The sequence below is a fragment of the Glycine max genome, chromosome 7, assembly GCF_000004515.6.
Source record: "Glycine max cultivar Williams 82 chromosome 7, Glycine_max_v4.0, whole genome shotgun sequence".
Lineage (NCBI taxonomy): Eukaryota > Viridiplantae > Streptophyta > Magnoliopsida > Fabales > Fabaceae > Glycine > Glycine max.
In genome coordinates, this window is record NC_038243.2 from 12,893,529 (window position 1) to 12,907,458 (window position 13,930).

At 32.8% G+C, this 13,930-nt stretch overlaps 1 long non-coding RNA gene across 4 annotated transcripts in view; it reads right to left on the reverse strand.

Annotated features, from left to right (window-relative positions):
- Positions 1-7,385: 7,385 nt before the first annotated feature.
- The window catches only part of LOC100785690 (uncharacterized), a 13,239-nt gene continuing 6,694 nt past the window's right edge, over positions 7,386-13,930 (reverse strand). For 2 of the 4 annotated variants that reach the window (XR_003267678.2, XR_003267676.2), the window contains one exon: positions 7,386-7,669. This is a non-coding gene — a long non-coding RNA (uncharacterized lncRNA). Of the gene's footprint in view, positions 7,670-9,194; positions 11,133-13,930 lie in introns of those variants that run through there. The other 2 variants (XR_003267680.2, XR_003267677.2) reach the window with 1 other exon arrangement.

Genomic DNA, 13,930 nt, shown 5'->3' on the forward strand with positions numbered 1-13,930 from the left:
CCTTGAATTCTTTTTTCTACTACTTCATGTCAAAGTTTAGTCAAAACACAACAGTAGTTCTTATTAGAATTATTATTTTTAAAAGTTTTATGTTTGCCTAAGTTATTGGCTGCTTCTGCTTCTTGTTTCTAACTATCTGTTGATTCACTCTCTCTCTATATTTGCGACTTTTCTTTCATACATTCATCTACTTTTTCATATGATGACTCGTCTTCCATTCATCTGCTTCTTCACATCATACACAACAAGAATCATGAACAATACCAGAGAAAGGGAAAACATGTTTGCCATTGCTAATGTTTGTGGTTACATAGAGTGTTTCTAGGAGAATGCCTTAGTTTTTGTGCTTGCCATTAAAAACATGGCACATGTAATCACAAACATTATCAATAGCTTTTCCCTTTTACTGTGTATGATATGAAGAGGTAGTGAATGAAAGAAAGAAGAGTCGAACTTGGATTTCCTATAGCCAGGCTTAACATAGTCTGTCTAGATTTAGTGGCTAAAGTTTTTTCATCTTTTATTTTATTAATTGTTGACAAAAAAAATATTGATGGCTTAGATTAATGACTATGTGACAGCGTGAATGCAAGGAATCCAAATCCGCAAAGAGAGTCAGTCAACAAGTTAGAAAAAGGAAGGAGAAGCAACCAATAACTTAGGGAAGCATAAAAGTTTAAAAAATAATGATAATAATAATAAATGTTGTGTTTTCACAAAACTTTGGCATGAATAAACAAAAAGAACATCCAACAACCAATAGAAGTTGATAAGATAAAACTACCTAGGAAAATTGATAAAATTTTTGCTCATTGTGACCATTATAGATTTCATATTATACTAGTACAACACCTTATTAGAAAATGGATTTGGGTCTAACTCAACTCTAAACGCTATCTCAAAAACTAAGAGTGCATAACTTATATATATATATATATATATATATATATATTTTGACTATATTTCTAGTCAACATGAAATCTTCGATCTCCAATACAACCTAAACAATATCTCGAAGAATCTAAGGAGGGAAAAAAATAAATATCTATACTCGTGTGCATTAGGGGAATTACAAAGAAGAATCAAGTAGGCTAGAAAAAAAATGACATACCTAGAAGTTAAACACTAGCATATGTTAAACAATAAGTTAAATCTTTCTACGCTATAATTAGTTGTCGAGTGTTCTGCAGTTAAAAACTTTAAGTTAGAATAAAACCTAGAAACTAATTGGGGAACAAGTTTTCATTCATTTCATAGTTTACATGTCTACCATTTTTATCTCTTTGTATCTATGTGTCTCTCTTACATGAGTGTATTAACATACTTTGCTTAGGTTAATTGGTTTTGGACTTGTGGACAAGTGTTGTCATTACTAAAAATGGAACCTTTTACAGCACACGCTCAACGATGGTTGTCCCAAAACCATCTTTGTTTTGAACGAGGTGGCAGTTTTGTAAATACTGCCCACATTTCAAAGATGGTTTTCACGAAACCGTCTTTCAAACCTCAAAATGACAACGATTTTTAGTAAAATCGTCGTCCTTTTGAAGTATTCAAAGACAATTTTGCAAAAACCGTATTTGAAATTTAGGCAATTTTTATTTGCATCGGCCCTAGCTGTCTCACTCCCACTACCTCTACTTTCTTCTTCCTCCTCCCTTCTCTCATTCCCCACCCACCTTGCTCCCTTCTCCTACGCCCTCCTTTGAGGTCTCCTTGACACTTAACCCGCGTCGACAATGACAACGGCAATGACGGCAACCCTGACCACTTCGAGATGGATGAGTACAAAATGGAGGAGCTCGACAACAAAAAGGACTTTGACATTGAGTACAACCCATTCATGACCGTCGTCCTCGACGATGAAAACATCACCATCATCAAGAGCAAGAGCTTCGTGTCCACGCTGGGCTGGGACTCCAACCCCAACAATGATGTCTATGATTTTAGAGAGGTTCCTAACCCTAATAATACCATGCTTTGAATCCATGCATACCTCTTCTTTCTTTTGTTCAACTTTTCACCATTGAGTTTTGAATCTTTGTTCGTTCATAGATGTATGTTACTCCTTCAGATATAGATGCTTATTCAATTCCCAAGGTTCTTGCTCCAATGCCACAGAAGGTAAGGTTCACTTTATTTGGATAAGTAATTCATTATTACAAAATGCTATATATATATATATAGGTTGTGAGACTTACAGATGGCAAATTGGCAATTAAGATGTCAGATTATTATTTCTTGTGTTTTGAAGGTGGAAACTCTTGCTCTAGGAAAACCCTATGTTTTTTAATTTTGATCTCAAATCTGGTCTAAAATTGTGTCAACCTTTAAAGCATTGATGGATTATTAACTCCTGCTAATTAAAGATTTACATAGTAAAAAATGTAATAGAAATTAGTTAGTGGACTCTTAACTGGATTTTCATTATGATCTATGAGAATATATATCATCATCTTTTTGGTTATGCTTTTGGCAGCTATGTTGATAGATTTGTTGCAATCCTTGCAGTGAAACATGACTGTGTGTTTGGTGATGACTTGGATTTAAATGAAATAAGCTATATGTTTGAGGTATTTTGCAGTTCCCCTCCCCCGTACCCTTTTCACTACCTCTCATTCTCACATAAACATTGAGATTGGTAATATTCTTCCAATGATATATCAGGTAATTTATTGTATGGCATGTCATGACAGTTTCTCAGCGAGCTTAAACACCCTACTGTGTATTCTCTATCTCCCAGAACCAATGTGACACCAGCCATGACCAAGGATGTCAATGGACTATTCAACGTGTAGAGAATAATAGGAGATGATTGAGATTTATAGGAGGGCGTCCAGGCTCATTTTGATGTAACAAGGTGATTAAGCTGGCTATATTTTTGTTTAAGATTTTTTTATCAGCCTTGCAGTATGTTACAATCATGCTACTTCTCCATATACATTTTGTTATCACCATATTACATAACTTTAGTTAATTTAATTCTAAACCAGGGATTTTTCTATAGTTAATATTGTAGCACCCCATTTTCTTTGAAAAAAATATTAATTAAAAACGGATTTTAATTAAAATAAATGAGTTTTTATTTAAATAAAAATAGAGGTTTGGAATAAATAATAAATACGAGTTTTTAGAAAATAAAAAGAAATTTTTAGAAAATATGAGAGGTTTATTTATTCATTTTTTATTATTTATTTAATAGAGAGAAAATAGTGTTTTTATAATTAATAAAATAAACTAGAAAAAATAGGATAAGAATTAGTCATCAGATTTCTCACTATATAAAGGAACTTTTAAACCCAGAGCAGTTTTACAAAACATTTTCTACATTTTATGTTCCTTTTCTCTAATGCTCAACTAACAGAGCAACCAGAGGAGGAGCTCTAGAGAGCACCGGAGATGTCATCATTGCTAACGGAGAATGCTTGAGCGACTACATCGAGATAAGGAATGAATCACTCATACTTAGGGATTCGAATGAACATGTGTAGGAATTCCTAGAATATCAATTTTTTGGTTGTTTTATGAAATTTAATTTTGTTCTTATGCTTTTAATCACTGTGTTTGGCACACCAATTGATATCCCGATATAAAATTGTAGTGAAATTAACATGTTCCTGTGTTGAGTGTGAGCCCTAAAAATTAAGCCTTTTTTTTCTAATTAGCATGAATTGGTAGAGTTTCTCTTGTTTGCATAAACCTAGGTAGAATTTTTATTTCTCCTCTTTCCAAATCCTTTTGATTTTTAAATTTACATATATTTTTTTCTTGTCATGATAACTCGATTTCCTGCACTTTATAAAGTGAATGCGTGAAAATTATGCGGCAGTGATTTTTTTTATACTTGATATATTGGTCTTTCAATCTTGTTAATTTCTTTTTCTTCTTTCTAAAATTTCCGACACCGCACTATATTCACGTACATATATTGACACTTTTATTTCACAAGTTTTGTTTTTCTTCAGCATACATGATTTATCATGAAATGCATAGGAGAAGTGGTTATTAGATATTTGAATTGACTAAAGCTTTATTCACATTATGTATTTAGGCATTTGCTAGATTCTCATGGCTTCGTTGGAATATGTTTAATATACTTATATATGTTTTCCATATAAAGCTTTATTCACATTATCTAATGATACATTTGATATTTATTGTAATTATTTTATATTAATATATATATATATATATATATATATATATATAATATGTTTATTATTTATATATGTTTATCTAATGATACGTTGGTTATTTTTTGTTGTTGTTGTTATTATTATTATATTTAATATTACATGTGTTTGTATAGTGATGTGTTATATATATTTGTTACATGTAAATATATTTAAAAGTTTCAAAGTTAGATATATTTTATTATAATAATGCATATTTATCTATTTGTTAAGTATATATTTGTAGTCAGTTAATTGAGATTCATGGGTGCACATCAGTGTTTTATACTTACTACTTTGATTTGATTAGTGCGTGTATACCACATAGATTTTATAATGTTACTAATTAATTGACACTCAAGATGTTGTAGTGTTGCTATGACGTGATTATGAAAATTATGTGAGTCGGTGTATAAAATTCATGAAGTGTGATAAATTGTGACATTAGAATCATGAAATTGTGGTTGAGATTGAGTATAAGTGACAAGTTAAGCATGTGTTAATTTGTAAGATGTTAAATTGTGGACATGAGATATGATTATGAATAAATGTGTGGTTAATACTTGATGTGATATTATACAATAACCCAACTGGTGTTCACATTGAGATCATGGGTATTATATAACTTATGAACAGTGTCTACATGCAGGGGTTAAACCAGAATCAGGAAGGTGAGATCCTAATGAATTCTTCGAAGTCTAAACCTTGGGGGTAAATACACTCGGCTTGAGTACTCCTTTAAGCCTACGTTGATCTCATATGGTTGAAACATTCTCGCAAAACAGAGTAACCCTAACTGGTCACCTTATGATTTCACTTAGTGAGAGTGATCTAACATACCCATTGTGTGACGTGTCTTATTATGTACTCCTAAGCGCCCTAATATTGTTTTTCACTGACATGGTATCACATTGCATATAGGCTTGAGCCTTAGTATAATTGTTACATAATGCCGATAAATTTTTTATTATGAAATTGGTGAGTGTCGTTACGTCTGAAGTCAAGTGCTTGATTCATGTGTAATGTGATTAGTGATTAAAAAGTAAATTTTAAATGATAACGTGGTGAAGTGACGAGAATTGTATTAAGTTGGACTATGTGATAAATGTTTACTTAATGAAATTTGCTTATGTTTTTGTTTATCCGTATTTTATTTGAAATGTGATAACTCACTCTCGATGTGTGTTTGTGTTTGGGTTGAATGTCATTTTATTTCAGGTGATTCAGTCTATGATGATGATAATCATGCTGGAGATGGAGAGGCTTAACCTTTCTCAAGGAAATGTTTTGATAGATGTGACATAGGGGCATGAGACTTTTAATTCACTTGTTATAATTCCATGAAAAGTGTAATTTTATGATTTTCGTTGTTAGTTGAATTCTTTTTCATAAACTTGGGCGATCCTGTTTTGAGCCAAGACAATTCGATTTTCTTATTTAGGCTAGTTCTATTTTGATACTTGAGAAGTGAATGTGAATCTTTTACCCTTGAAAATATTTTTATATATTATGTGTTTGATTAAATTTTAATTAGCTCTTCATTTATATTTTATTTATTACATATATGTGTGCAGGATAGAGGATGTCACATTTAGTGGTATCAGAGTAGGTCGAACCTTTCGGCCATGTGTGTTATGAGCTTTTTATGTTTTCTTGTGTACTCTGATGTGTCGTTCTGCTTGTTGTGTGCCTTGTTTTGTTATGTTCAGAGACTTACTCTGTTGTGGTACAATTCTCAAAGTTTTACTTCTTACCTAACTCAGGAAGTGATGGCTGCGAGAAATGAACGTAAGTGACTTCTTACCGAGGCTCTAACCAACCCGACACAAGTCATAGCTAATCAGGGAGGTGGTGGAGGAGCAGCAGTGTACCATGATTTAGATCTCTTTTAGAGGAATGACCCACCTACCTTCAAAGAGGGTCATGATCCTAAGGGTGTTTAGGCTTGGCTGAGGAAGATTGAGAAGATCTTCCGGGTGACGGAGTGTCAAGACCAGCAGAAGGTGTTGTTTGATACTCACATGCTGGCAGATGAGGCGGAGTACTGATGGAAGAACACTCACCCATGTCGAACACTCACCCACATCTGGAGGAGGTGGTACTGTTGTCCCATGGGGGACGTTCAGACAGACTTTTCTAGAGAATGTTCCAGAAGACGTGAAGAACAGGAAGGAAATGGAGCTCCTCGAGCTGAAATAGGGGAGCACAACAATGGCAGAGTATGCAACTAGGTTTAAGAACCTTGTCAAGTATTTTCCTCATTATTAGGTGGAAGTTGGGGAGAGGTCCAAATGTGTGAAGTTTATCAATGGCCTTCGACCAGACGTGAAGATGATGGTGAACTCCTACACATGTTAGTTAGTTATGCAAAGTTATGGATATCGTTACAGTTCACCATCATCTCCACATTTGGTCGGAGGCCATTGATAAACTTCACATATTTGGACCTCTCCCAAGCTTCTACCTGATAATGAGGAAAATATCTTACTAGGTTCTTAAACCTAGTTGCATACTCTGCCATTGTTGTGCTCCCCTATTTCAGCTCAAGGAACTCCATCTCCTTCCTGTTCTTCACGTCTTCTGGAACATTCTCTAGAAAAGTATGTCTGAACGTCCCCTATGGGATAACAGCACCATCTCCTCCAAACGTGGGTGAGTGTTCTTCCATCAGTACTACACCTCATCTGCCAGCATATAAGTATCAAACAACACCTTCTATTGGTCCTGACACTCCGTCACCCGGAAGATCTTCTCAATCTTCCTCAGTCAAGCCTGAACACCCTTAGGATCATAACCCCCTTTGAAGGTAGGTGGGTCATTCCTCTAAAAGAGATCTAAACCATGGTACGCTGCTGCTTCTCCACCACCTCCCTGATTAGCTATGACTTGTGTCAGGTTTTTTAGAACCTCGGTAAGAAGTCGCTTATGTTCATTTCTCGCAGCCATCACTTTCTGTGTCAGGCAAGTAGCAAAACTTTGAGAAATGTACCACCACAACAGAGTAAGTCTCTGAACATAACAAAACAAGGCATACAACAAACACAACAACACATCAAAGTACACAAGGAAACATAGAAAGCTCATAACACACATGGCAGAAAGGTTCGACCTGCTCTGATACCACTAAATGTGACATCCTCTACCCTGCACGCATATACATAATAAACAAAATATAAATGTAGAACTAATTAAAATTTAATCAAACACATAATATATAAAAATATTTTCAAGGCTAAAAGGTTCACATTCACTTCTCAAGTATCGAAATAGAACTAGCATAAATAAGAAAATCGAATTGTCTTAACTCAAAACAAGATCGCCCAAGCTTATGAAAAAGAATTCAACTAACAATGGAAATCATAAAACTACACTTTTCATGGAATTATAACAAGTGAATTAAAAGTCTCATGCCCCAATGTCACATCTATCAAAGCATTTCCTTAAGAAAGGTTAAGCCTCTCCATCTCCAGCATGATCATCATCATAGACTGGCTCACCTGAAACAAAATGACATTCAACCCAAACATAAACACACACCGGGAGTGAGTTATCACATTTCAAATAAAATACGAATAAACAAAGACATAAGCAAATTTCATTAAGTAAACATTTATCACATAGTTCAACTTAATACAATCCTCGTCACTTCACCATGTTATCATTTAAAGTTTACTTTTCAATCACCAATCACATTACACATGAATCAAACATTTGACTTCAAACGTAACAACACTCACCAATTTCAGAATAAAAAATTTACAGGAATTATGTAACAATTATACTAAGACTCAAGCCTATATGCAATGTGATACCATGTCAGTGAAAAATAACATCAGGACGTTCAGGAGTACATAATAAGACACGTCACACAATCGGTATGTTAGGTCACTCTCACTAAGTGAAATCATAAGGTGACCAATTAGGGTCACTATGTTTTGTGAGAATGCTTCAATCATATGATATCAACATAGGCTTATAGGAGTACTCAAACTGAGTGTATTAACCCCCAAGGTTTAGACTCCGAAGAATTCATTAGGATCTCACCTTCCTGATTTAGGTTCAACCCCTAAAACAATTTCTGCATGCAAACACTGTTCATAAGTTATATACCCAAACAATATTTAGTCAATGTGAAATGTTCAATCTCCAATACAACCTAAACAATATCTCAAGAATCTAAGGAGCAAAAAAAAAAAAAACAACTAACTACACACACATGCAATTGGGGAAGTAGAAAGAAGAATCAAGTAGGCCAGAAAAAAAAATATATACCCAAAAGTTAAACACAAGCATATGTTAAACAATAAGTTAAACCCTTCAACTCTTTAATTAGCTGTCGAGTGTTTTGTAGTTAAAAACCTTAAGTTTCAATGAAACATAAAAGCTAATTGAGGAACAAGTTCTCATTAATTTCATAGTTCACATGTCACCCATTGTTCTCTCTTTCTGTCATAGTTGTCAATACCGGCGTAGCGGAGAAGAGCGGCCGACTCCGAAAGTGGGATAGCGGGATAGCTGATAGCGGGATGATCGCTATTTTAACATTTTTTTATATATGTTAAATAATTAATAATATATATATATATATGTTCAAAAACAGATATATATATATATATATATATATATGTATATATATATATATATATATATATAAGTTTTTAGTATTATAAAATTATGATATTATTATATTTATTTAATATTATTTCTATATTATTTAATTATTAACATTATTATTATATATGTTTTTTTTGCTGAATCCCCTAATGGTATATTAAAACGTGAATTTACTGTATAGTGTATACACATGGTAGATAATTGTTAAGGCAGGACAATTTTGGGAGACGTGGTATAAATAGTTGGTGGAGCATGCAGATGCAAGCATTGTCTCTTTCTGGAACATTCAAGTCCCGTCCCTTTCACTCCTTCTTTTACTACTTTTCCTCACACCATAACACATTAATTAACACCAACACACACGCGATCAGAACATGAAGAAGATAAAAGAAAAACATCATACACACAAGACCATAATACGCAATTCATTCATTCTTCCTCTCTCTCTCTCTCTTTCTTCTGTGTCAAAGTTTTTTTTGTGGAAAAGAAAAGAATAGGTTTCTCGTTTTGTCTCTGACCCCTTTTTTCTGCCACCTTCACTTCATTCACCCTTTTCCATTTTCATTTAATTTCTCGCTCTTCTCTTTTCTTTTCTTCTCTTTTTCTTTTTTCCTTTCCTCTATCTACCTTCTGATGCTACGAACCTGGTGTTGTTTGTTGTGGTTGTTCTGCATGGTGGGTACCTTGATTTTCCCAATGGGCATCTGGAAAAGGAGGGTTCGCTTTGAAGTTGCGACGCTACACACATGTCCATCACGGATGGGTGCCACTCCGCTCCGCTCCGCCGCTATAGCGGCCACTATTGACAACTATGCTTTCTGTGTATGCATGTCTCTCTTACATAAGTATATGTAACAGACTCTGCTTAGGTCAATTGGTTGCGGACAATTGTGGATAGGTGGTAAAGCCTCTGTAGCTAGTTATGTTTGCAGCCTTAACTCTCCCCAAGAAACATGACATGAAAACATTTCTAATATAATAAAGAAAGTGGGAAAAACTAGAGAGAGGTTGTTGGATTGCTTTTAAAGAAATGTAATTAATAATTAATTAGTGTTATTGTTATAGCCTTTTTTTATAAAGTTATAAATGAATTGAATTTAGTGGAAGAAGTTAGTCTCTCACAATGTGATAGATCACTAAGGTTTGAATCCCGTGTGTTATTAGTAATCTGATAATGTGACATATGACTAAGCTACTTTATACCTTTTTCTAAATCAAACACATAATTTTCTTGTGTCTTTACAATGTCAAGAATGTTAGCAACATTATATACTATACTAACACTTAAATATGTTAGTTTAGCCTATACATCATTATAAGATCATAAGACAATATACCATTATTTGTATCTTTTTTTCCTTTGTTTGCGGTCTTCCCAAACAAACATACCAATTATGTTTCCCTATGCTCATAATCTTTATTTTTATTTTGTTCTTCCATATTTAGGAGAATTCGGTTTGGATGAAGAGAAAAGTGTAGCTACTCTAAGAGAACCCTTAGAAGACATCATTAGAGACATTAACAACTCTCATCAACCACTTGAATTGGTTGTTAGTTGTCCAAGTTTAAGGACTCGTTTTCACTAGAACAAGTTTTTTAATAAGATCAATTAAACACCTACAGTATTTTCCTCCAAGTTGTGTGCCAAATATAACAATTCTGTAAATCAAAAGCATTAAAGAAAATCACAAAATACACATTCAGGGAGCCTAAAGGTCATTTTATTTGACAAATATTTCTATTTTTAATTTTTCCTTCAAGTACAAAGGTTTTAAAAAATGGTATGTGACCACAGTTTCAGCCGAAACATCAAGGTTTATGAGTTATTCATGACCTTAACATGCATTGGCCGCATTTGTCTTCAATTTCCCACAATATCAAGAATAGTGATGAAATTGCAACTGTGACTACAATTTCAAATTGTATTTTTCTAATAATAAGTCACATAATTTATAATTGTATGGAATAAAATAAAAGTAAAACAACACATTTATAAGAATTATTGAAAATTATTTTCTCAAAGTAAAGATGCCCTAAGTTTCACGAATCAATGCATTTGTTTTCAAGTAATTTTCTCTAATCACAAATAATAATACTTGTGCCTCAAAATTCTTTGTGAGCAAGGATATCCTCTACTTTAATGTCTCTATGAATGATTCACCCATGACAAATCCCATGAAGATAAAAAAAGACCTAGCTCAAATAGAACTTGATGTTCTATTTTTTGAAGTCCCTCTATTCAAAGCTTAACTACTATTAGTTGTCCATCTTGGAGGCTACCCTTGTAAGCATCAGCTAGGCACCTCTTCCAATCATATTCTTTATAAGTAATCGGAAGAGAAAATTCTGCCAAATCAAATTGGTATTGTTTTTCAAAAAGAAATAGTATAGTTGTTGAGAATTAGGAACAACATTTTAAAGAAAAGAACAAAAGACACACGAAAGGATACCGAGGTTTAGCAATTTTCCTGTGTCCCCGAGAGCATAACAAATGTATATTTCATATTAAATAGAAATAGAGTTACAACCTATATATAAAGCGTACATTACATGTTTACAAAATTACCCCTATTCAAAACAAAATGAGTCATGCATAACAATACTCCCAAGCAGCATCCACATATAACAAATACTTTCAAATGAACTCAATCAAATTATACAACAACCAAGCCTTTTTTTTACTAGTTGGGGCAAAATGATTAACTCCAATGATAATTTTTCTCTACGTCCAACAATTGGACTACCCAATGGGGGCTCTTACAAGTCCTATATATACATGCCTAAACAAACCTAAAGCAAGTTCTATCATCCTTTTTACAATAGTTGTTACCTTAAATTTCTCTCTTGTTCATTCATTTTTTTCTACTCTTATCTTGTCTAGTATATCCAATCTTGCAAGGCAACATTACATTATTCGTGTATTTGGTTGGATGTTAGAAGCTCTTGATGCACGTCAATTTGAAAATATATAATACATGCTTCTACTTTATTGTCACAATCTTGACATCAATTTATTATTTACTTGTACATATGAATCTGAGATGTTAAAGCAAACACAACCTATAATTTATTAATTATAATTCTATCTTGTTTGGTTTGTCCTCTAATCCTAATCCTAATTCTTATGAAAATATATTATAATTTTCTAAATACTTGAAATACAATTGGTCTAAAAAATAGTGCTAGACTACAAACCATTGCTAAAATTGTTAGTTGCATTTCTCAAGTTAAAGAGACTGAAATTCACCAAAGTTTTGGAACTGTATGGATTACAATGAACAAAATTTTCTCCAATGCTTTTGATTTTTGGAATTGATATGTTTGGCATACAACTTGGGAAAAAGATGGTAAGTGCTTAATTGATCTTATTTTCTATGGTTTAAAAAGTTTCCTCCAATGAAACTGAGTCCTTAAGCTTGGACAACTAACAACCAATTTAGGTGGTTGATGAGAGTTATCAGTGTCTATAATGTCTTCTAAGAATTTTCTTTTAGTCATAACCACACTTTTCTCTTTCTCCAAATCAAATTCTCCTGAGTCTAGTAGAGCAAAATAAAAATGAACATTATGAGCATAAGGAAAGATAGTTGGTATGATTGGTAGGAAAGAAAGTAAACAAAGGGAGAAAAAGATACAAACAACGGTATATTTTCTTATGATCTTATAATGGTGTGTAGGCTAAACTAACATGTTTCAATGCCAATATAGTGTATAATGGTGCTAACGTTCTTGACATTGTAAAGACACAAGAAAATTATGTGTTTAATTTAGAAAAAAGGTATGAAGTAGCTTAGTCATATGTCACATTGTGGGATTATTAATTATAAGGGGATTCAAACCTTAGTGATCTGTTACTTTGTGTAGGACTAACTTCTTCCACTAAGTTCAACTTATTTATAATCTCACATGTATTTAATTGTCCTACACTGTGACAAACTAAGTTACTTTATTCTTTTTTTCTAAATCAAACACATGATTTTCTTGTCTTCATAGAGTCAAGAATGATAGCACCATTATATACTATACTAGCACCAAAACACGTTAGTTTAAGATCAAAAGAAAATTTGTCGTTATTTGTGTATTTTTTTCCTTTGTTTATTTTTTCCCAACAAAACATAGCAATTATCTTTTCCTATGCTCGTGATGTTCACTTTTATTCTTCTCTACTAGACCCTGGAGAATTCAATTTGGAGAAAGAGAAAAGTGTGGTTACTCTAAGAGAACTCTTTGAAGACAACATTAGAGACACTCACAACTCTCATCAACCACCTGAATTGTCGTTATTTATCCAAGCTTAAGGACTCGGTTTCACTGGAGAAAGTTTTCTAAACTATGGAAAATAAGATCAATCAAGCACCCACCATATTATCCCAAACATAACAAATCCTAATTGCAAAAACATTTGTGAAAATTCGGTTCTATGTAATCCATATAGTTCCAAAACTTTGGTGAATTCCAGTCTCTCTTACCTGAGAAATGCAACCAACAATTTTAGCAATAGTTTATAGTCTAGCCCTAGCTTTAAGAACAATTATATTTCAAGTATTTCAGTAAATAATTTATTTTCATTAGAATTAGAATTAGAGGACATGCCAAACAATATAAAATTATAATTAGGAAATTATAACTTATGTTTGGTTTAATGTCTCAGATTCACGTCTACAAGTAAATTCATGTCAAAATTGTAACAATAACATAAATGCAAATATTATATGTTTTCAAATTGGCGTGCGTCAAGAGCTTCTAATGGCCAACCAAACAAACAAATAATATAGTATTTTCTTGCATGAGTGGATATACTAGACAAGTTAAAATTAGAAATGAATGCACTACATTGTAATCCTCTATGTTATTTAACTTAAACCAAGGTTAACTAAAAAAGAAAAATAACTATTAGTATCTTAGTTTATTTTCGTTATAATTAGAGTAATGCAATGTTTTAGGTTGCATACTTACCTGAAGTTAAGGAATAAGCAACAAAACATAAAATTCAAAACATAATAATATTTATCTACAACTATAACATTTATTATCTTATCTCATTTTTTGATAGTATGAGAGTACACATTTTTTAAAACAATAGGGTAAATCCAATGATATTACTTCCTTCTTCTTCTCCTTCTTTTTCTTCTTCACATAATACC